The following is a 23,638-nucleotide window of genomic DNA, read 5'->3' on the forward strand; positions in this document are numbered from 1 at the left end:
TATTCGTTTTTATGACGTAATCATTAAGAGGATGAGGATCTTATCTCATTTGAGCTTGTTTTTAGGTGATCTCTACCGAGATGACCTAATAAAGCCGGACCAAATGTCCGTCCATCCGTCCGCTATGGCCATAGTCGGCAAATTCGGAAAGCCAGACATTTTCTTGACCTTCACATGCAATCCGAAACACCCGGACTTAGTGGCCAACCTACCTTCAGGTCAGAAAATCGAACATAGACCAGATGTTGTGGCCAGAGTATTCAAACAACACCTCACTGAACTTCTGATTGATATCACAGAAAGCCACGTGCTTGGCGTGGTTGTTGCGTACGTGTATGTCATCGAATTTCAGAAACGAGGATTACCCCACTGTCATTTACTGTTAATTCTCTCGCATGAATCCAAATTAAGGGTACCGGAAGATATTGTTGCGGATCCAGGGTGGCGGGATTCTCACCTGGTCCGAGGCGCCACCCTCACCATCACTGTCTCCGGGGTTTATAATGCCGGCCGGCTCAGCACAGGCCTCGGGTCACACGCCTTCAATCGCGATACCAACGTAATCCTTGTACCTTGCCAGTTGGGGAAACAGAACCCCTGGTTACAGACTGGTTGTGTCAGATGCCGAGCGTTTTCTGCCAGTCTGGAACCATTTTGGTTTTATATGCCAATTGAACGGAGCGTTCCTCGACGCGGCACGAATTAATCCATAGTGGCAACTTCATATGAATTAACCAGATTTATTGGGGAACATCGGGGATCACAACACAAGCAAAATTCACGACAACGTGTTTATTAACAATCCTCAACCCGTTCTAAACTAGGGAACCACGGTCTACAGGTTTCGAGGGGGTCACTACCGAAATATGCCTTATACAACACGGGCAGACAAAGACAAACAGCATGCATGCAAGACAAGACAGAGTACTTGGTGAGGTTTCATGGACGAGAGGACAGTTTCAAAAGCACAAATGTCGCTCGCAACAGGCGGATATCCACGGATTCGAACTCCCGCTCAAACGTGCCGCGTGGCAAAATGGAGCTCATCCTCCCTTTGCCCCTTTCGCACCACACGTGGTCTCCGCGCGCTCTGACCACGCGTAAGGTCGACGATAGGCCTCAGCCGATCTCTCTCATAGTCGAGCATACAAATCCAGGCCTGGTTTGTTCTCCAGACAAGGCCCAAGTCGAGGGGCCAAGCTCCGCGGGCGGATCGACAAACGTGTCGAGCCGTGAGGTGAGTAAGTACCGTCAGAGGTTCCGCGGCCCGACGCCGGCCGAACCTGTTAGTCACCTCCCCGTACGAGTCGATCGTCGACTCCACGTGCAGGCAGCCTCTCAAAGCCGACTGCTGTTTTTGTACCGGCAGATTCCACACTGTCCCTCCTTCGTTCGCTCGTTTCCAAAACACGTCGCGCCTCGAGAGTGACTGTTTCAACACACCGAACCTTTTCACGAAGGCTTTGTTTCCTCTCTCGTTTGCTCGCTTCGACACACGAGCACTCTTTCCTCTCAGCGACTGCCGTTTTCCAAACCGAGAACTAAGGAGTCCATGGACGGTTCCCTCTCTGAGGGAGATAAGGAGTCCATGGACGGTTCCCTCTCCAAGGGAGATAAGGAGTCCATGGACGGTTCCCTCTCTGAGGAAGATAAGGAGTCCACAGACTGTTCCCTCTCTGAGGAAGATAAGGAGTCCACGGACGGTTCCCTCTCTGAGGAAGATAAGGAGTCCACGGACGGTTCCCTCTCTGAGGGAGATAAGGAGTCCACGGACGGTTCCCTCTCTGAGGGAGATAAGGAGTCCACGGACGGTTCCCTCTCTGAGGGAGATAAGGAGTCCATGGACGGTTCCCTCTTTGAGGGAGATAAGGAGTCCATGGACGGTTCCCTCTCTGGGAGAGATAAAGAGTCCACGGACGGTTCCCTCTCTGAGGGAGTTAAGGAGTCCATAGACTGTTCCCTCTCTGAGGGAGATAAGGAGTCCACGGATGGTTCCCTCTCTGAGGGAGTTAAGGAGTCCATAGACTGTTCCCTCGCTGAGAGAGAACCTCACGGACCGACATTTCCTCTAATGGAGGCTCTTGTGGATGACAGGGTGTTCACTTTGTGATCGCAGATATCTAGTTAGTAATATCTAGTTAGTAATATCTCGTTATTATTATTTTGATGATAACATGAAGAATGAGTTTCTGGTTCAAACCTTCGTATCGAGGGAACGAATCATCGACAAACTCGGACTCGACCTTCACCTCCATAACAGGATCTGAAACACAAACAATCCATTAAATAAATACTAAACTTTCAAGAACCACAAGATGTCGGTACGGAGTGAAAGTCACGTACCGGGTCCAGGCTCCTTATCCTCGGATGAACTCAGAAGCCAAAACCTGAATGATAATATTAAGTGGAGATCCAGCCTCTGGTCACCTTCCACGTGGCAACAGGACCGTCATTCTTACATCACTTGTGGTTACCGTTAACGGTGCTTTGGAATGTGCAGAGTCTGTGTCTCATATTTCGTGTTATTCTGTCCTCACTATGCGTGACTGCACAGATAAACAGGGAGTTAAACACTGTCCCACACGTTAAACATTCACAAGATAGAAATCAAACCCAATCGTGTTTATAGCGAACGTAGTGTGAGCTTCATAGCAAGTTATAGGTGAAGTCAGAAGTGAATGTAAGAAGAATACTACGTTCGCTTCTAGTATTTATTTTTCTTAGATGAGATCCTGTTCTCGGCGGTGTAATTGTGCTTGTGAAGGTAATGTTGAGGATTTTTTTTTTTCAGATGAGATCCTGTTCTCGGTGGTGTAGTTGTTGTTGTGAAGGTAATGTTGAGGTAATATTTATTTTTGCAGATGAGTTTTGCAAAAAGACTTTAATTTGATATATTTAAGAAATGAATGTAAGAAGAATTGTACGTTCGCTTCTAGGCTTTGCCTATTCCATATTAGCGAATGTAGTGAGCTTCATACTCAACGCGTGCACGTGAGAGAATAGGAAACAACAACAACACAATACCCTGGCAATTTGGAATCCGTGTCGTTGGATATGACCCTTTTGCTTCCGGTTTTTTTTTTGCTTCCGGTTTTTTTTTTACTCAACGCGTGCACATGAGAGAATAGGAAACAACAACAACACAATACCCTGGCAATTTGGAATCCGTGTCGTTGGATATGACCCTTTTGCTTCCGGTTTTTTTTTTGCTTCCGTTTTTTTTTTTACTCAACGCGTGCACATGAGAGAATAGGAAACAACAACAACAACAACAACAACAACAACAACACAATACCCTGGCAATTTGGAATCCGTGTCGTTGGCTATGACCCTTTTGCTTCCGGGTTTTTTTTCCTTCCGGTTTTTTTTTTTTACTCAATGCATGCACATGACAGAATAGGAAACAACAACAACACAATACCCTGGCAATTTGGAATCCATGTCGTCGGCTATGACCCTTTTGCTTCCCGTTTTTTTTCATGGGGAATGATGCATGCCGGGAGATAAAGGCATCGTCGGAGACATGAAAGACCCAAATATCAGACGTGGTGTATATTTCCTCCACTGATTTTAATAAATATATCTCCCGCATCATCAAAAAATAATTTTTAATCGTGATTTACATTATTTGATTGCTGATCCCGAATCCAGGCCGAAGTAACCGGAAATTGCAGCGTCGAATGTAAGATGAATTCTACGTTCGCTTCTCGGCTTTGCCTATTTCATATTAGCATACATAGTGAGCTTCATACTTAACGCGTGCACATGAGAGAATAGGAAACAACAACAACAACAACAACAACAACAACACAATACCCTGGCAATTTGGAATCCGTGTCGTCGGCGATGACCCTTTTGCTTCCGTTTTTTTTTTTTCCTTCTGGTTTTTTTTTTACTCAATGCATGCACATGAGAGAATAGGAAACAACAACAACAACACAATACCCTGGAAATTTGGAATCCGTATCGACGGCTATGACCCTTTTGCTTCTAGTTTTTGTCATGGGGAATGATGCATGCCCAGAGATAAAGGCATCGTCGGAGACATGAAAGACCCAAATATCAGACATGGTATATATTTCCTCTACTGATTTTAATAAAGATATCTCCCACATCATCAAAAAATAATTTTTTTAATCGTGATTTACATTATTTGATCGTTGATCCCGAATCCAGGCCGAAGTAACCGGAAATTGCAGCATCGACTGTACGAAGAATTCTACGTTCGCTTCTCGGCTTTGCTTATTCCATAATATCGCCGCTAATGGAAATCACCTATACCATTATCTCCGAAACTAGGCAAGCTGTTTGAATTTTGTTTGCGGGAATCAAGCCGGGCATTAGCACAGATAATTTATCGCAAACCTGATACATCACAATGATGTCATATTCGTTTTTATGACGTCATCATTAAGAGGACGAGGATTTTAGCTCATTTGAGCTTGTTTAAATTAAAGATTTATAATAAACTTCTTCAAAGTGTGTACGTGTACATAACTTGTAAAATAAGAACGAAAAAATATCTCTCGGGAATGTTCCTTCTCATGTTTATTTATTTCACATCATACATGTGAATTACATGTCCATGAACATATGAAATACCGTTTGTTTATAAATCCTGTATTTGCACACAATTCAGTCTTGAAAACTCTAACGAAAACCAAGTTTTTTTTATTATTAAACACTTCATGATTTTCTTTCCTCTGCGTTATGAAAAACGTACCTTCTTTGGGTGGGTAATAATAAATAGACCGCCGACATGTATTACTGCATTTTCTTTGCATGAGTTGGAATCAAAATATACCTTTGTTTCTTCAAAAAGTAACAATGATAAAAAGGTAACTTCATGATAGCTCCTCCTTCCCACATTGCATCTGATCAGATACATTTTTGTGTACAAACGCCAATGTTCGTCCTGTTCTCTCACCTTTTACTGAAGCTGAAACTTGAACCATCTTAACGACGACAAAAAATGAAATGAGAAGGTGAATTACAGTTAAGATAGAGCCGTGAGAGAGTCCGAATGGACGATATATTACAGGCCTTGATTTCACTTGAAATGCATTTTTGTCTAAAAACGTTAATTTTCTTCCGTCCTCTCTCATTCCCCTCCCTCCTCTCCCTCTTTCTCCCCCCCCTCCCCCTCATATTCCTGCTCGCGAAGTGACGGGTTGTATTTGCTAGTTTCCAATATATTACCAATTGAGCATGCCGACCAGTGTGACCACTCATCATTTTCATAAATGCCAAGGTGAGCCAATGAAAAAAGCCAAGAATTCACAAGGTTTCGGAAAATCGATGATAATAGAAAACCTATATGCCAAGAAAACCTCCAGAAAACCAAGACGTCAAGGTGAACAAGCAATAGCCAAGATCTTGTGAAAAAGGCCAAGGAGTGGTCACACTGATGCCGCCCCCTCACTGTTGGGATTATTGTACAGAGAAGACGAAGAAGAAAAATTGAGCATGTATATTTTAGGTCGACCACTTTGAGAACTCTTGTAACTTGAAATCCCAAAATTATTTTTTACAACAAGCATTATTGTCCACTCGTAGCCTGACTTCTTGGTGATTGACAACAAGAGAATGCTTCTCGGGCTGCAAATACATTCTAAATTCCTTTACCTTAAATTATATAAGCCATACTGACAGATTTGACTGGATTAGTCTTATGAACAAAAGCATTGCAAAAGTGCTTTTGACAGAGATTATTCAATGACTGGTTGGCCTACTGAGAATTTCAGATAACATTTCTATTTTGTGCCATTTCTCTGTTTATGCAGGGAGGGCCATAGAAATGTGACAAGTTTGAAATGGTGGTCTGTGTCAATCTCATGCTTATCTCATTTTTGTGATCCACTCTGTAATTTGTAGACTTTACTAAAAGTAAAATGTTTATTTTTTTTACCGATTTGAATTCATAAGTAACAAAGGTTGAAGAAATTAACAAAATGTGAGCACGGTGATGCAACCATACCACTCATTGTAAGATTACATATTTCCAACCAGTTTAAGGATGCGATGGTGTAAAGGTTGGTCCATGTGAATAACCGGTTGAACACAACCGATGGTGGTGTAATGTGATTTCATGTGGTGGCATAAAAGTTCTCCACAACTGTGCTCGTGTGACTTTCAGCTTTCAGGTTGCCTTGCTTGTGTTTAAACAGAAGAGACAGGTAGGAGGTGAATGACCACCCGGCAGTTAACATGATCGTTACATTTTCACCATGTCCCAGATAAGACTGAACCGATAAGATTTTAAAATAATTTGAACAGATTCTCATTGCATTTCAACAGAACTTCACAGATTTAAACTACAGACCTTAGCAGTTAATTCCACAGGTAGGTGATGAAATCATAACCACTTTCAATCCACGGCGGTACTTGGAAATTGCATCGTCGTTTGAAGAGACCCACTCAGTAATGATTGATCAGCACCGTTCCAGGTGAGGTTATGGTGGAAACGAGTCAGCACAGATTAAAAGCACAATTTACAAAATGAATTGTGATGCCAATGAATACGGCTTGCCATTTCAACCACGTCGGCTTCGGGCCGAAACGATGCACAATGAGAAGGCAGTTACAAAAGTTCTTGCAGCGTACTGGAACACTTACTTCCAAAATGGCCAGGGTACGGCAGGAATTTTTGCAACTGAACATCTCAAAGATCCCATTTGACAGGATTTTGAAAGAAGAAAGCGTCCTTCATAGTTTCGCATTCTCCACGAGATTCCTGAGTAGGATCAATCTGCTTGCGTATTATTTGCTCAAGACGTTGGAGACGATCAAACAAGATGACATTTTTGTTGAAAGATCTTGTTTTGTGATGAGGTGGCAAAACAGTTGAACGTAAGGATTGAATTGGTGAAAGTTTTGAGTCTATTTCTGAAGAAATGAGACAAAATGCACTTTCTGACTTTCTACGCCGCAGGAGAAGGATTGAATTGCTCATCCAAGGACACGGTGGACACACTAAATGAACTTACAAGTTCTCAAATAACTTCAGAGTACACAAATGATTCTGAACTCTGTTTTGATTCATGGCAATTTTCATTAAAATGCTTTTATATTTGTATTAATTCTTTATTAAATAAATAGTTCCATCGTATGTGGTACCAGTGTAGATGAAATCGCAGACGCATTACCTCCACCACCGAAGTTGGACGGAGGTTATGTTTTCGCCCATCTCTCTGTTTGTCCGTTTGTTTTTTGCCTGTCTGTGAGCAGGATATCTAAAAAAGTTACAGACAGATTCAGGTGGAATTTAGTGGACAGGTTGGGTTTGTGACAATGACGAATTGATTTGATTTTGGTGAAGATCCGGATCCAGATAGGAGAATTTTAAAAAGTGATTCTTCACCATTTAGAGATCGGGCCAAAACCAACATCTAGCATGATATCTCAAAAAGTTGTGGACGGATTCGGACGAAACTTGATGGATGAGTTGGGTAGGTGATGAGAACAAGCTGATTTGATTTTTGTTCAGGTCTGAATTCAGATCCGGTCTATCAATGACATACAAAATGTAAACTGTTCAGCCTGGTGTAGGTATGTGCTCTACCGAGTGATGTTGTAGTTATTGATTGTCTTGATCTCTGGATATGTGCAGAAGATGGATTTATTTTTGAACAAATGTTCAGCTATGTTGCAGAGCTGAAAAAGAAAAGACCGGTTTACTTTTGAGCAGGAAAGTGGGAGAATCAGCAACAAGCAGATGAATAAGATTAAAAGATGTTTATAATCACACAGAGTCTGTTCGGGAGCATTCCGTTTTGGTTTCAACACCAATTGCTAACTTTGTGTTCGTTGTTCAAAAAAACTCCTCATTTTTCGTTTTCTTTTCTTTTTCCTGCAACAATTTAAACTTTATGAATTGTTCACGCTGTCCTAAGTAAGGTCATGGGACACCACATTTCAGTGGGAAGAATTCTGATCTGACTGACAGTAGAGCCTAGAGGTAAGCAAAGTCACCTCAAAACTGTCTAGCCATCCCTCAGATGGACGTTAAACTGGGCATCCCACCTGCCAGCATGAGTTGGTGGATGTTAGATGCCACGGTGTCCTTCGCGAAAAGTAGGTGAGCTATCGTCGGCACCATGAACAAATTCCAATTTCCTGCAAACTCAACGTGGCCACCTGGCCAGGATCATAACCCTCGTGAAGCAACTGTTACTGCAGAATCTACACTTTGTATAGAGCATTGAACATGATGATTGTGATGATGATCAATTCTGATAAGGAACTCAGTGCTTAGTTTCAAAGTATAATCTACTAATGGAAGGAGTTAACAGAGTTCCATTGAGGTATGATAATTGGCTGGGAGAGGGGCACCTTCAATGGGACAATTTTGCCTGACCAAACCATCCCTAAATCAACTTTGTCGAATGTGATCCTGAAGTGGAGGACTGCAGGCTAAACCAAACCTTGACCATCAATAATATATCACCGAAAAGAAGGAAATCCTGTGACATATTATTCGGTTGAGCTAGACGTGACTCTTTCATCACATGAAACCTCCACGATGCGACAAAGGGTGCGAGAAGCAATTTCATGGGATGTCAGGGAACAACCAGTCCAGATTGTCGAGCTTTGCATTCCATGGAATACCATGGCATAGCAGCCATACACAAGCTTTTCATCAGTGTGGTCAATGCATGGAATTGCACAGCATGGTGCAACAAATGGGTATCTTGGGTCCTCGAAATATGGAAACAGGTTTAGTGTCGCCATATGTCCACGTACACATTGGTCCTGTATTATAGCAAAGTCCCTGGAATGTCTCGGAAAGCCAACTTTGCAGGCTCGACAACAACGATCACAAAACCTGAAACTAGAATGGCACTCGTTAGAGCGCATACCTCTGCCAGGCTGAACAGTTTTCGTTTCATATCTCACCGATAGGCCCGATCTGAATCCGGACCCGAACCAAAACCGAATTTGCTTGTTCTTGTCACCCACCCAACATGTCCACCAAGTTTAGTCTGAACCTGTCCATAACTTTTTGAAATATCCTGCCCAAAGAGAAACGAACAACCAAACAAGAATGAACACGTAACCTCCATCCGCCTTCGGTGGCGGAGGTAATTGCGGATAAACTCACTTCAATTGCATTTTCTGCTTCACAAGGCTTTTAACAAAGGTGAGCCCTGGCTGAGTTGCCTGGCTGAGTTGTATTAAGGATAAAAAGTGACAAATCGACTGTGATCGTATCACGTGGTCATTCTAAGTTCTTGAAATATTTGAGCTTAGTTTCACTTTCAATTTTTCAATGAGGCAGCCCCAAAAGAATGGTGTCCAGAATAATAATTTATCAGTGGTGATACTGTTCTGGTAATGAAAAAAAAGAAAATAATGATTGTTATTGTGTTATTATTATTATTATTATTATTATTATTATTGAAGAGGTTCTTGGGTGTAACTTACACTTGCACCTGAATTTCAACTGGTTTAGAACTTCAAAATAAATAAATAAATAAATAACTAAAGTAACAGGATGACAAAACAAGCCTTGGTTTGTGGCCACTTCATATCTTGGAGGACCACCCCTCGGACTAATCAGACATCTGCAAACGGTTTTTTTTTTAATGCTGGTTGGAGGTGGGGGGTCTTCACCTTTTCTTGCACGGGGCACCCTTATTTCATCATGCAGTTATTACCTCCGCCACTGAAGGTATATGGAGTACGTGTTTTCACCCCTGTTTGTTTGTTTGTTTGTTTGTTTGCGAGCAGGATATTTTTTTTAAAAAGTGATGGATGGATTCGTTCGCAACTTGCTGGACATGTTGGGTGTGTCACGTGGACGAATTGATTAGATTTTGGTGAACATCAGAATCCGGAGAAATTTTTTTTTTTCAATTTTCAAAGTGATTCTTCACCATTGAGAGTTCGGGTCAGAAACGATATATGAGCATGATATTTCAAAAAGTGATGGACGGATTCAGACTAAACTTGGCAGATGAGTTAGTTCGGCGATAAGAACAAGCCGATTGGATTTTGGTTCAGGTCCGGATGTAGATTTGGCCGATCAGTGGGATACAAAACGTAAACTGTTCAGCCTGGCGGAGGTATTTGCTCTACTGAGTGACGTTCTCGTTTTTGTATAGAATGACCAAAATTCAAGGCACATGCGTGTTTTATGGTAATCTGTGGACCCATAAACACCATGAAAGTGATGTCATTTGTGTATTTTGTTTTTGTATTAAAAAAAAAGAAAGATATATTGCAAACTTAGAATATTTGTATTTATTATCTGTTAAAGTGGAGGTGGATTGGGTGCAGAGCAGAAAAATGAACACTGCAAATGAGCGCAAACTAACACTATATATACACACAAGGGGGATAGGTGTTTTCAAACTAATCATAGCCGCCACAAACGGTTAACGTTTCAATGAAAAGCCGCTGTTGGCTTGAGAATGACAGCATTCGATTCTCTGCTTACACGTTGTGAGTTTTCCATGGGATGAGGTTGGGTACGGGGTGAGAAGGGTGTCGTTCTTGCAGAGATCATGATTCGAAACAGGCGGGTTGATGGAGGAACTGTTTCAGTCTGCTTTAAATTAACTTTCCCACGGCCCCTTCCTTCCTCGGTCGGTGCCTTGTCTCAGCAACATTAGGTGCAAATTTCATTTGAGGCGTCGTCACATCGCATTAGAACGTTGGCCTTGCAACCTACAAGGTGCGATGCACATCCATGTTAATCAAAACAACATTTAATCTGTGTAAAAGGACCAACAGGGCAGCTGTTTGTCTTATACCCCTGTTATTCTTCATAGCTCACCAGGGTTGCTGTGTTGGCTTCGCTCAACAGCACGGGCCATATGGGCAAGTAGAGGGTAAAGATAATTGTTCCTTATAACCAGTCCAGAGGTCGTATTAAAGCTGGCAAATGCAAAAGTCTAACTCTCCAAGTAACAGATAACATCTGACTCTTTAAAACCTGCAAAACTTGATTCTACAAACAACGGGCCAAATTTGGGTCTTGTTATTTCTTTATTAATTGCTATTGGCATTGCATGTGGTACATGTTTGGGAGACTTGGTGGTGCGTGTTTCTGTCTACCCTGTCGCTGATGATTCACCGACAAGTGATGAAACCGGTTCAGTGGCTGGAAGTATTGGGATTCTCATGTATGTGCCACTTGTAAATCTCTGCAGCTGTAGAGGAACCCACATCGGGTTTGAAACAGCAAAGGGCTTACCTTGTACAGCTTTTCTTGGTTGCTTTATGCAGCTTTTTTTTGGCTGGAAAAGCATGGGGGATAATTCATCAAAATCCTAGCTCCCTGGGGTAATTGATTAGGTGAGAGCTGATTGGTTATTCCCTCCAATTATGGTTGGGTCTTGTGTGATTATATATGTATATGTTTATTTATTTTTAATGAACATGAATAAATTCTTGCATGGGGCTAATATGAAAAAGTTCTGACAAAAAACTAGGACTCCAACCAGAGGGGCTCATTGCCAACACTGTGACGGCCAACCGAGCTTTTGAGTCTTCAGGATAACCTCAGGAATTTCTTACATGAACATGACAAGCTTTATAATGGCCGACGTATTATGCACCTGCTTGGCAGCCCCCCCCCCCCCGTGTGTGTGTGCGTGTGTGTGTGTGTGTGTGTGTGTGTGTTGATATATTTTTTCTTTAATTTAATAGTATATATGTATATATATATTTATATATAATTCTAAGTTACAATTTTCAGCTTGGCATTCTTTTTACCTGCCAAGCAGGTGTGCCAAACTCAGACAACGGCCTGAAGCCGATTGCTGAAGCTTTGTGAAAACGCAGTTGTTCAAATCTTAATGACGAGGATGAACGTTTGATGGGTTCGTATAAATGTACATGTAAAAATTATCTGTAAAAGTTGTTGAGCCATTTATCTCTTGAGTCCAGAACTGGAAGATTGTACCTGAACAGCTGACCAGTCTTGTCGACCTGATTAATTGGAATATTAAATATGTATTTTGGAAGAAATGTATCACCATAAAGTTAAACCATCACTACACGCAGTGGAAGAAGGTTGTAGTATTACAAGTGTCTGTATATCTTGAAGGAACACCCATTGAAAGTTCTCTTCGAAAGAGAATGAAATACTCAATATAACATGGTGGGAAGCAGGGTCTTGTTGACGAAAATAGTCCATGATGTTCATGTAATGTTTGTCATATAATGGACATATTGCAGTAATCCCCAGTTATTAACCTCCCTGTCATTAATCCCATGAGATGGTTTATTGGCCGTCTGGAAAAGCACATCTTTGGTGCCAAAGTGGGTGGGTGTACGTATGTAAGCAATTGTAATGTTTGCGCAAATGCATCTACAAAGAGCTTTGCTGTCGTGCCGAACCATGAACTGCTCTTTCAAACGGGCGATGGGAGAGTTCTGTGTGACCGCTTGCTCTTGAAACTGCTATGAAGAAGACTAAGATGAGCTAGAGGGATAGAAAAGTATGATGAAGAAAGGAAAAAGATGAAGAACAAGATGTAGAGGAAAAAGAAAGATTGAAAATGATGAAGAATAAGATGTAGTTCAAGATGAAAATGTCAAAGCGGATGGGGAGAAAGTTAATGGATTAAGAAGAGGAGTGAAGATTACCACAATAGTTCCTCCTGCCCTGGAAATGGATGACCTCTCTGATATTCTGGAAAAAAAACCCCTCTCTTCCTTTTTGTCAGATCACTCTGCCCTGTTATTGGTACCCCCATCCCACTGACGGGCATTGTTCTATGTTGATCTGGAATTTATTGTACTGTACTGTACTGGTCTGACAAATGTAATATTTTTTCCATCCTGGAACGTCTCACCCTGTCTCTCCAGAAAGATGGTCAAGTGAAGCCACCTATCCATTTCCATGGTCACCTATTGGCATTGGTTCAGCCTCTTGAACTAATAGATATCTCCATCAGTCATGTACTGTCTTGGGTCAACCATAGAGCAAAGCAGGCCTCTAAAGCCAAACACCGACTCGGCATCCAAGTCAAACATTGGAAAAGGAGAACTTTCTCATAGCGTGGAAGGCCTGTGTCTGTAGTTTTGTGGCATCCTGCTCATTCCTATGGGTTGGCACCCCAGCATCACATCTGTTTCTCCCAGAATCTGTGAAATCTAAAGCTCTTCACATTGTTGGCATCACTCACAACAAGGTCAAAAGCACAAGGTCCGTTCCACTCACCAAACAAACAGGTTGGTGGCCTTTTCTCCTCTTGTCGTACTTTCTCTGCTCCCTTAACCCTCCAATCATATCAGCTCCTCCAAAAATGTATGTGTTCTTCCAGTAAGCCCCTACCCCCCCCCCCCCCCACATTTCCTGGTTAAACTCCTTAAATTCAGGCTAATTGGACACCTCTTTTGTTTCTCTTTCCCCCCTATTTCTGGAACTGCCTTTAAGAGACTGCTCAATCCCACTCCTCCCTCCAGGGATTCAACAACTGCTGAACCATCATCTCATGTTCTTCCACATTCTATATTTTCTAATCCCATTAACCCTACATATCCCAATCCGCTTACTTGCAGGCTACTGTGTTTCCTTCCCTCCTCTTTCTCTTCGTTTTTTTTTTCCTGTTCGTTTATTCCATTGTTGTGTCCAACTGTGGCCCCACTGCCTTTATCCTCCATCATTTTGGCTTTTTCATGAGCTTAGATTTTGTGCAGAAGATATATCACTAGATGGGGCTAAAGTGCAGTGTATAGCTTTCAGTAGTCATGTGACAATGTGGTTATATTCTCAACAATGGCAAGATGCAGGGACCATGCTCACAAAAATATTATCAAAGTACAGAAAGGAATTCCAAAATTCAGAAAAATCTACAACATCTTTAGATTATCGATAGTCAGAAAGGAGATACAAAATAGCAGCTTATATTTGACGCATTGAGGTATATAATTGAATATAAATGGGATATTGATTGTGCAACAAATTAGGTTGATTGTTTACCCCATATCTATAATCAAATTGATAAGCATCACAACCAGCAGATAACGTGACATGAACCGATATAAGGAAAACCTTGATAAAGTATTGTAATCTAACAGTCTTACCTGCTTTTACATCCTATTGGTATATGTCGTTTTATATTCCCTTAGTATCCGATAAGATGGTGTACACAGTCGGTAGTGCGCTCACCTTTGAGTTCTCTCGTCTGGGTTCGATTTCTGACCTAACTATAAATTATACTATAAATTGTTCCTTCACAGGGATTATTCTGTTCACCCCATTCTTCCTCCTCCTCCTCCTCATTTGTGGGCAGCAGAAGGCTGTGGGTAGCATCATTGGCTGAGGGTACGGCTGTGCCACTGATGTGATAGCCACTCTTACCATCCATCCATTGGGACCATACTCTGTGCAGAGCGTTGGTGCTGCCTAAGCAGTCTCCTAGGCTATTGGACACAATCCTGGACGGGTCGCCACTCCAACACAGGATACGACTTCACCACTCCTCAGAAGGATGACAGGCAGAGTCAACCCCACCTGGTATCAATTCAACGACCCGACAGGGGCCAAGAATCTTAAGCCAACAGCAGGCCCACCCGATCCTCCAATGGATGTTTAGCCTGGGATTCCTCTATTAGCATTGTAAATTTTTACTGGCAGACGTTCAAGTGTTTTACTTACTATTTCAAAGAGTAGATGTGACAACATTATGTGACAACACTCCAGCTAAATTCCTCTCCTATAATCTGCAGAGGCACTGCGTCAGTGGCACAGGCGTGCCTCGGTCATGATACAACCGGCGGACCAAATTCCTCATTGAATCCCGGTCCAATATGCATTTGCTCATGGCGATTCCCTGAGCCCCCCATGATGTAACTTTCTCGGCACCTTTTCAATTATCGTTCCACTGTTTCTGCATTTGCTCCTCCTGGCAGACGATTCCACATGCTGACTCTGTGTGTGAAATATCCTCATTTTATTCATTCATTCATTCGTTAGAGAGTTATGTTTTGGATGATTTCTGACACTAAAAGTGGAGAGGTTGAATCCTTTCCAGATGTTTTGAGATGTCTGTGCCAAATGCGGGATATTTGTTGCTTGTACAGCAGTGTTGCAGAGGCGGATCTGGGAGTAGTGGATTTGTGGGTGGGTTGGGGGGGGGGCGAAGGGATCACCGCGTGTCTTTTGGAAAAAGTAAAATACATTACTATATCTGGAATCTACAATTATTCCTTCTTCCTTCCAATTATTTCAACGTGTTTATAAGTGGAGATTACAGACATGTGGTGCTGGCAATGTATTTATCAACAACTCTTAGAAAACGAGGACATCTACTCAACTCCACCCCCAACCCCCACTCCCTCAACCCCCTCCCCACCCCCATATCTCTTCCTTCATTTTAAAATTCTGGATCCATGTCTGCACTGCAACTGCTTTCCTTATCACATACCCTGGACTCCTCCAGGTAGAAATATACAAGGATATGGAAAGAACTTGACCATAGGAGTAGATCATTTGGCCCTTCATGCCTGTGCTATATCAACCCCACATTTATTACCTCCGCCAGTGAAGGTGAAGGAGGTTATGTTTTCACCCCTTTCTCTCTGTTTGTTTGTTTCTTACAAAATCGAAGATTTTTCAAGTACAGTACATTGGTTAGTCGATTTTGTTATTCTGTTTGTCGCCGACAGATCACAATTTCAAACCGATCTTCACGAAACTTCATCACATGGTGGAGTTTGTCATAAGGAAGAAGCCTGTTGTTTTTTTTGTTTTTTTTTTAGGTCAAAAGGTCAAAATGTCAACAAAGGTCAAAATGTCAACAAAGGCCAATAGGTCAACATAGGCCGAATTTCGAAAATTGTCAATTTTCATCCGATTGACTTGAAATTTGAAGAGGATTTATATTTCAGGTCAATGAATTCAACCAGCCAATTATTTTTTTAGGTTAACGTAGACCAAAAGGTCAACATAGGCCAAAGCTCAACATAGGCCAAAGCTCAACAACTTAGGTGAGATTTCTAAAATCCTCAATTTTCATTCAATTGACTTGAAATTTGAAGAGGATTTATATATTCAGGTCATTGAATTCAACGAGCCAATTATTTTTGAGGTCAACGTCGAACAAAAGGTCAACATCTGCCCATGGTCAACAACTAAGGTGGTATTTCTAAAATCCTCAATTTTCATTCAATTGACTTGAAATTTGAAGAGGATTTATATTTCAGGTCATTGAATTCAACCAGCCAATTATTTTTGAGGTCAACATCGAACAAAAGGTCAACATCGGACCATGGTCAACAACTAAGGTGCTATTTCTAAAATCCTCAATTTTCATTCAATTGACTCGAAATTTGAAGAGGATATATACATATATATTTCAGGTCATGAAATTCAACCAGCCAATTATTTTGGAGGTTCACTTGGCCAGAAGGACAACATAGGCTGAATTCCTAAAATTTTCAATTTTCATCTGATTGACTTGAAATTTGAAGAGGAGTTGCATATTTGCTCATTGAATTCAAGCACCAATTATTTTTGAGGTCAAATTTGTTTTATGGATTTTGCAAGTATCGTGCTCTGCACAATGTCTTCTTCTTGTTATCTTGCCAAAACGAGGTTTTTGCAAGATATGTTAGTCAGCTTGTATGTTTTTTTTTTGTTGTTGTTGTTGTTTTTTTTTTTTTTTTGTATACCTTGGTCGAGGCTCGTATGAGAGCTAACACACAACTCACAGCAAGGAGGCATGAGACAAGAGGGGTGGGAGTGGAAGGGACAAAACATTGGGGAACAGACACAGGTGAACTGTGGAAGGGAGAGGGATGGGGATGGGACGGGGAACATGGCGAGGAGAAGATGGACATTACAGGGACTTTCAGGAAGGAAAGCAGGAGAATTGAAGGAAGTGGGCTTGGGTGGATTATCGGGGGTAGAAAAGATCGAGGATTTGGATGGGGGAAGATAAGAGGTGGTGGTGAACAGCTGTTTTGAAAGCCTGGAGGGAAGAATGGGAAAGAATAGAGTGAGGAAGTTTATTCCAAAGGCGGGAAAAAGAGGAATGAAAGAGTGAAGATGAGCAGTGATTCGTGATTTTGGTAGTTTTACCAGAAGGGGTTGTTGGCGGACCTTGAGCGCCCTGTGGAAATGTGGTTGGGACAAATCGCAGAGAGAGCAGGGGGGCAAGGCTGGAGAGGAGTCGGTAGAAGACAGAAAGACCACCGACCAACCTGCGGTGATTGAGTGAGAGGCCCAAAGACTCAGCTTCATTGCGGGAGATGCCGATGATCTTAAAAGCCCTGGTTTCGACAGCGTGAAGTCGAGAAAGGTGGGAGGCAGGAGCACCAGCCCAGAGGGGAGAGCAGTACTCCATCAGGCTACGGACAAAAGCTTTGTAAGTAGTCAGGAGCTCAAGAGGGCCGAGGAAGGACTTTGCACGACGGAGGATTCCCAGTCGGCGACTGGCTTTTGAGGCGAGGTTGGAAATGTGACTTTCCCAGGAAAGGTCATGGCAGATAGTGAGACCCAGAAGCTTGAAAGAAAAGACTTCTTCCAGAGGATTGTTGAGAAAGTGGATGGGGGGGGGGTTTTGTAAACGGTCCTTTCGAAGAGACATAGTGAGAGTGTGAGATTTGTGTGGATTGAAAGACATGTTCCACGTGTTGGACCAGTTTGTGATTTTATCCAGATCTGCAGTGAGCGAAGAAGCTGCTGCTTGCCGGTCTGAGGGATGACAGATGGTACGGCAGAGGGTGGAGTCATCGGCAAAGAGAAATAGAGGATTTTCCAGAGAGTCCGAGAGATCATTGATGAAAACCAGAAAAAGAACAGGGCCCAGAACGCTACCTTGAGGAACTCCAGCCTGCACAGGAAGAGGGGATGAAAGAACTCCATTTAGGGCCACACGTTGACTGCGACAGGAGAGGAAGTCTGCGAGCCATGAGTGGAGATGGCCTTGAATACCATGGGAAGAGAGTTTGGTGAGTAGGGCAGGTTGCCAGACTGTGTCAAAAGCACGTGATATGTCCAGGGATACGGCTCGGATTTCCTGTCTGGCATTGAGGACCTCCATCCATTGATGGGAGAGCAGTAGCAGCATATCCAGGGTAGAGTGACCTGGTCTGAAACCAAATTGATGATTGGAAATCAAGCCATTGGAGAAGAGGAAGGATTTCATGTATAAAATGAAATGAAGATGGGTGATCTCTCTCACAGACGTCTCACAGACGAAACCCTCTCACAGACATCCCTGTAACGACACATGTTTACAATCACCCATCATGAAGACATGTTTGTCTGTAATCACGTATAAAAAATTCTGCAGAGCACAGTTATCATCGGAAATTTTTGTAACTTCGCATATCAGAGGCCTATAGAGGTTCCTTTCAGTGCACAAAATTTTGAAGGTCAAGGTCAAAGGTCAAGGTCACTGTCACAAATCAGGGGAGTCGACGAAACCCTTATTTTTTGAGTAATTTTGATCAGATCATCTTCAAACTTCATGGGAATATAGTTCATGGTCTGGCGCTCAGCTGATTAATTTTTGGTGGCGATTGGCCTTGACCTTCATGGTTAGCACCTGAGGTCAAACATATTTGACCCCAAGGTCAAATTTTCAAGTTTTAGGAACCATATCGTGAAGTACCTCAAATTGAACACCTCGATGAGTGCTTTCTAGATATGTCAAGCTTGAGACATTATGACGTCATTTGGTGATGTTATGAGGCAAAAGCATATTTTTCATGGTTACTCTGTAGAACGATTCTCATCGGAATCTCTCGTAGGCAGATATTCCTCAAGGAGTCGCTCCTGGTGGATAGCAGCTCTGCTCACCTCAGTGTGACCTCAAAGAAGTCACACGTGGTCACCTTTTGGCAAGATACGGGTCACCCTGCGGGTGACATTGGTTTATTTGTCTGTTTGTTTGTGTGCAGGATATCTCAAAAAGTTGTTGATGGATTCAGATGAATCTTGCTGGACACGTTGAGTGCTTGACCACGATAAATTGATTCGATTTTGGTGAAGATCCGAATCCGCATCTGGAAACGAGAATTATTTGATTATTAATGTGATTCTTCACAATTGAGAGATCAGGCCAAAAACGATATTGTCCTGTATTGCATGATATTTCAAAAATCTATTGGGCCTGATATGTTCTTGTGGATCAGGCATTACATGGTGGAGGCACACGCTCAACCAAGTGCCCTTCTAATTATTTGTCAGTTAATCTACTGTATCAGTTCATCTACTCATTTACACTGGAAGGGAAAGGAGGAATCGGGAAGAGAACAGTAGGACAGAAGGGCAATGTTGAGGACAATAGGGCAGGCACAGGGGACATCATCAGGGTATTGTATTTTATTGGGGGTGGGGATGGGGGAGGGGGTGAAAAGAGTGATGGGTTGAGGAGTGAACAAACATCAACAGCACATTCACCTTTTTAACGAAACCCTCTCACAGACATCCCTGTAACGACACATGTTTACAATCACCCATCCACGAATCAGTCATGCAGACCAGTCCTGCCAATTTCCATGTACGCATCTATCCCCAACACTTCCAGGTACCTATCTGATTCCAATTTAAACTTATATACTGTTTCTGCTGCCACTACCTTTCCAGGGAGGCCATTCCATGCATTAATTACTCTTTGAGTAAAAGACCCCTGCTGCCTTACTACTGTCTTAACTCTCCTCTTCTTTACTCTCAGGCTATGGCCCCTGGTCCTATCACTGTCTACTCTGCTAAAAAAATAAAACTCTTCTGCACTTATTTTGTCTATACCTTTCATTATCTTAAACATCTCTATCATATCTGCTCGTAACCGCCTCATTTGGAATGTATAAAGTACTCTTTCAGGCATAGGCGAGCTATCATCGGTGAAAAATGACAATCATGAGTCGTGAACACTTACTACAGTATACAACAGTTTTATCACTTGCATTATTTATCTAGTTGTGAGCTTGCGAAATAATTTTTTCATTAGAGAAGTCAGGCCTCATGTAAAATCCAAGTCATTTTATTGAAATCCCATATGAACCCAAAGATGGCTGAGTTCATCTGAGAAAGGAATACTGATGGAAATGAACCAAAGGGGTTCAACTGAAGGCAACAGAAGTTGTCCCTGGGAGAACTATATCTGCCCACATCATTTTTCAAATTGTTCGCTAATCCAAGAAGAAAAGGCCATGTTCCAGTATTCTTCATGGTTAACCACTTTGTCAGACAGCCCCAAATTGTGGTTGCGTGGTTACTTATATTTCTTTCCTGATTGTGAGACGACTTGTTCTGACTATTGCAAATACTTACTGTGATTTATGAAGTACATCGTGAGACGTCCAAATTGTCCACCCGCCATGCATATGGTACAAGTAGATTAGGCACCGTTTGTGTGAGATTTCATTTGCCTTCAGCAGCAGCAGATACGTTTTGCTTTGATGGCAAGTGGGCTATTTCAGTAAGCTGCCACACTGGATCAGAATCGTTTTTCCAGTGAAAAAGGACTTCGTCTTGGAATGCCAAGCTCGTTGCGCCAAAAGCAACCAAGTGACATTTCCGGAAATAAATCTTTTCTTTTCTCTTTTTACCTTGCATGCTGGTTCGGATTGATGGCACGTGACTTGTAATCTGACATTTCAGAGACTTGGGTGGATGGGGATTTTAAGAACTGCGCTCTTTGATGTGTTGGGCCAATTTGATGCAGCAATTGGACCCTTCTAGTTTCAACCTTCTTGAGACATGAGCTTAATGATGGTTTAAAAAAACAAAATAATCTGTATATGGATTTTAAGAAATGTAAAATGCCACATATTTTGGTCGCATGACAGCAAACTGTAATAGTGCTATAAAGTTTGCTTTATTACCTCCCCCATCGAAAATAGATGGAAGTTATGTTTTCACCCCTGTTCACAAGAAAAACCAAGAAGTATATTTTAACATCAGAAAATTGATGGATTTTGTTGAAGAGAACTGATATATGTATAAATATATATATATATATATATATATATATATATATATATATATATATATATATATATATATATATATATATATATATATATAGTTACGAATCTGGAAACCATGCGCACTCAACATTCAGGTCTCAAAGTTAGTTATGCCGGTAAGTACGTGCGCAGTCAGGACCCCATCCTTTTGTTTAGCGGGAGGATTAACTGTGTGCGTTGTGACGTCTTTAGTTAAGTTTTACATCCAACGAGCCATCCCAAACCTCCCCATCACGCTCCATCACCACCCGCTGGCTGCTTGTACCTTGACTTGCCGAGAGGGGGGCCTCGCGGTTCTAGTCCTCGGGTTCCACAAACGATAGTTTTTGTACAGTGGGCCTTTCAGGGCAGACCCTCTTGCTCTGCACGAGCGAGGCCACGTGGCCACGTGGAGAATATGGGGTCTCCGAACAGGGCCACGGCTCCGCCCCGGTAGGGTGCGGCCGTAGGCTAATGAGGGATAGACAGCAAGATGATTCTCGCCAAGGCCCCTCCCCGTGTGGGAGGAGATATATCCCCGAGCAGACTCATTTGTCGTTGTCGTTGGCATTGGCGCTGAGAGATCTGGAGTACTTGAGTGGTTACAAGTTGGTTGACGGTGGTTGGGCTGGAGAGTGAGTGTGAGCTGGAGAGTGACATATATACAATATGTATACATATATATATATATATATATATATATATATATATATATATATATATATATATATATATATATATATATATATATATATGAAGACCACAAGGGGGTTATATCCCTGTGTCATAAGAGGCGACCATGGTTGCGTCAGGAAGGGCATCCGGCGTAAAACATGTGCCAAATCACTATGCAGATCATACGGATGATCCGCTGTGGCGACCCCTAACGGGAGCAGCCGAAAGAAGAAGAAGAAGATATGAAGACCACAAGGGGGAAAACCAGAGATGTCAGGATAAGTCAATTTTGAAGAAACTGAAAAACAAAGTTTCAAGAATTTGGTGGATTGTTTAATAACTGTCATATAGATTTCTTTTCCAGTAAAAGGAAGAGTGATCATTAGCCGATCAAATTAAGCATGTAGCATTTGCCAAGCTTCTGTGTTATTTCATTTAAAATATTTAAGAAATATTTCATTTCATTCATTTTCATTTAAGAGCAAAGAACGAATCAATGTTGCAAACTGACATCACTGGTTATTCCCTTGTTTAATAATTGCCATGCAATTTTAACCCAGGATGTGTAGCAAATTCATGCTTGTTGGTTATCAGCATACATTACATGACTTTGGTGATCACAGATTATTTTTTTCAACATTAAACGGTCATTGTTTTTTTGTTTGATTGGTGTTCAACGTCATACTCAAGGGTATTTCGCTTATATGACGACGGATTGTCCATTTCTTACTCCGTACTACTTAATATGATGGAAAACCAGGAAGAAATCAAGGATAAACCACCCCCACGATAGCCGAAGTCACCTCATGTGACTCCCTCATATACCTAAGCAGGTTGATTGGGCGGTGGGTACATCGAATGAGGATGGGTACTCAGACGCGCTAACCATTAAGCCACAGCATGGGTCCCATAAAAGTCACAATAAAGGTTTGACCAGGCTTGAACCACGATATGCACCAACTACGGAGCCCATGATATAACCAAATAGGCCATTGTAGTGCTCAGAGTTTATGCTGTGAAAGTTTAACAACCTTTCATTTTTTAGTTTCTCAACTCTGAATATTATGGTGGAACAGTTAACATGAATGAAAGGGAGATAACCAGGAGTAAAGTACTGACAACTCTGGATTTCTACTTGTCCAGCTTTGACAACACTTGTTTTTTCATTGCACGGCTAAACTTTATACCATATAAATTTTGTGACACCCTTGGTTATTTGTTAAAGTAATATTGTGAGAGGAAACCTTATGTTGCCAACTATTGGCAGGTGCAATAAACCTGAAAATTATAAAAAGTGACATCTCTGGTTTTCCCCTTGTGGTCTTCATATATATCTCTATTATAATACCAAGCTTGCACACTAAAAACTCGGCTCGCCGTCACACGATCCCTATGAAATTGCTGTGGCACTTAGCGGACATGCCGACAATGTTTCGGAAGTCTTGGCGTTCCATATTACCACTTGCATTTTGCACAATGCATATTTTTGTCATTCCCCGTGTACGGTCTGTCGTCTGCTACCAGCTATGTTGTACTGCTATCGCTGCATGTGCACGGGTATCGCTAGTACATATATATATATATATATATATATATATATATATATATTATATATATACATATACAGTAGACTTGGCGTAAGTCGGCAGCGTCAAAAAGTCCCGAATTTATCTCATGTTAAATCAACTTACAGACTTTGAATAAAGTCTGTAAGTCATCATGTCGAAGTCATCACTTCGTCTAAGTCGTCAGATGTTGTCCGTTCACGCGTAATGGAAACTCAAGTAAATTACCACGCCTAACTCGTCACATGGAACTGCTGCCTCGTGAGAAGCCCGATTTCATGGAATCGTGATGCGCGGGCTATTTATAACTGCGCTACGTTGAGCTCAGTCAGCGCGCCGTCCAACATGCATCTGAAGAGGTAGACAAGCTGCACAATGCAGTCTCTGGCAAAGGAGTAAAGGATCGATCGAGCTTAGTGTTGAAGTCCGATCATGGTTTTATTTTGGCTTGTTTTGTACATCACCACACTCACTTTCACATCAGT

The 23,638-nt window shown here is 42.0% G+C and overlaps 1 long non-coding RNA gene across 2 annotated transcripts in view; it reads left to right on the forward strand.

The window, feature by feature from the left end:
• The window catches only part of LOC147013855 (uncharacterized), a 263,399-nt gene that overhangs the window by 133,348 nt on the left and 106,413 nt on the right, over positions 1 to 23,638 (forward strand). Inside the window, exon 4 of one of the 2 annotated variants that reach the window (XR_015050528.1) lies at positions 5,165 to 6,110. The exons of the other annotated variant lie outside the window; for it this stretch is intronic. This is a non-coding gene — a long non-coding RNA (uncharacterized LOC147013855). Of the gene's footprint in view, positions 1 to 5,164; positions 6,111 to 23,638 lie in introns of those variants that run through there. 2 annotated transcript variants of the gene reach the window in all.

This window comes from Eptatretus burgeri, chromosome 13, assembly GCF_056783735.1.
Source record: "Eptatretus burgeri isolate ZD-2024b chromosome 13, Ebu_testis_v1, whole genome shotgun sequence".
Taxonomy (NCBI): Eukaryota; Metazoa; Chordata; class Myxini; order Myxiniformes; family Myxinidae; genus Eptatretus; species Eptatretus burgeri.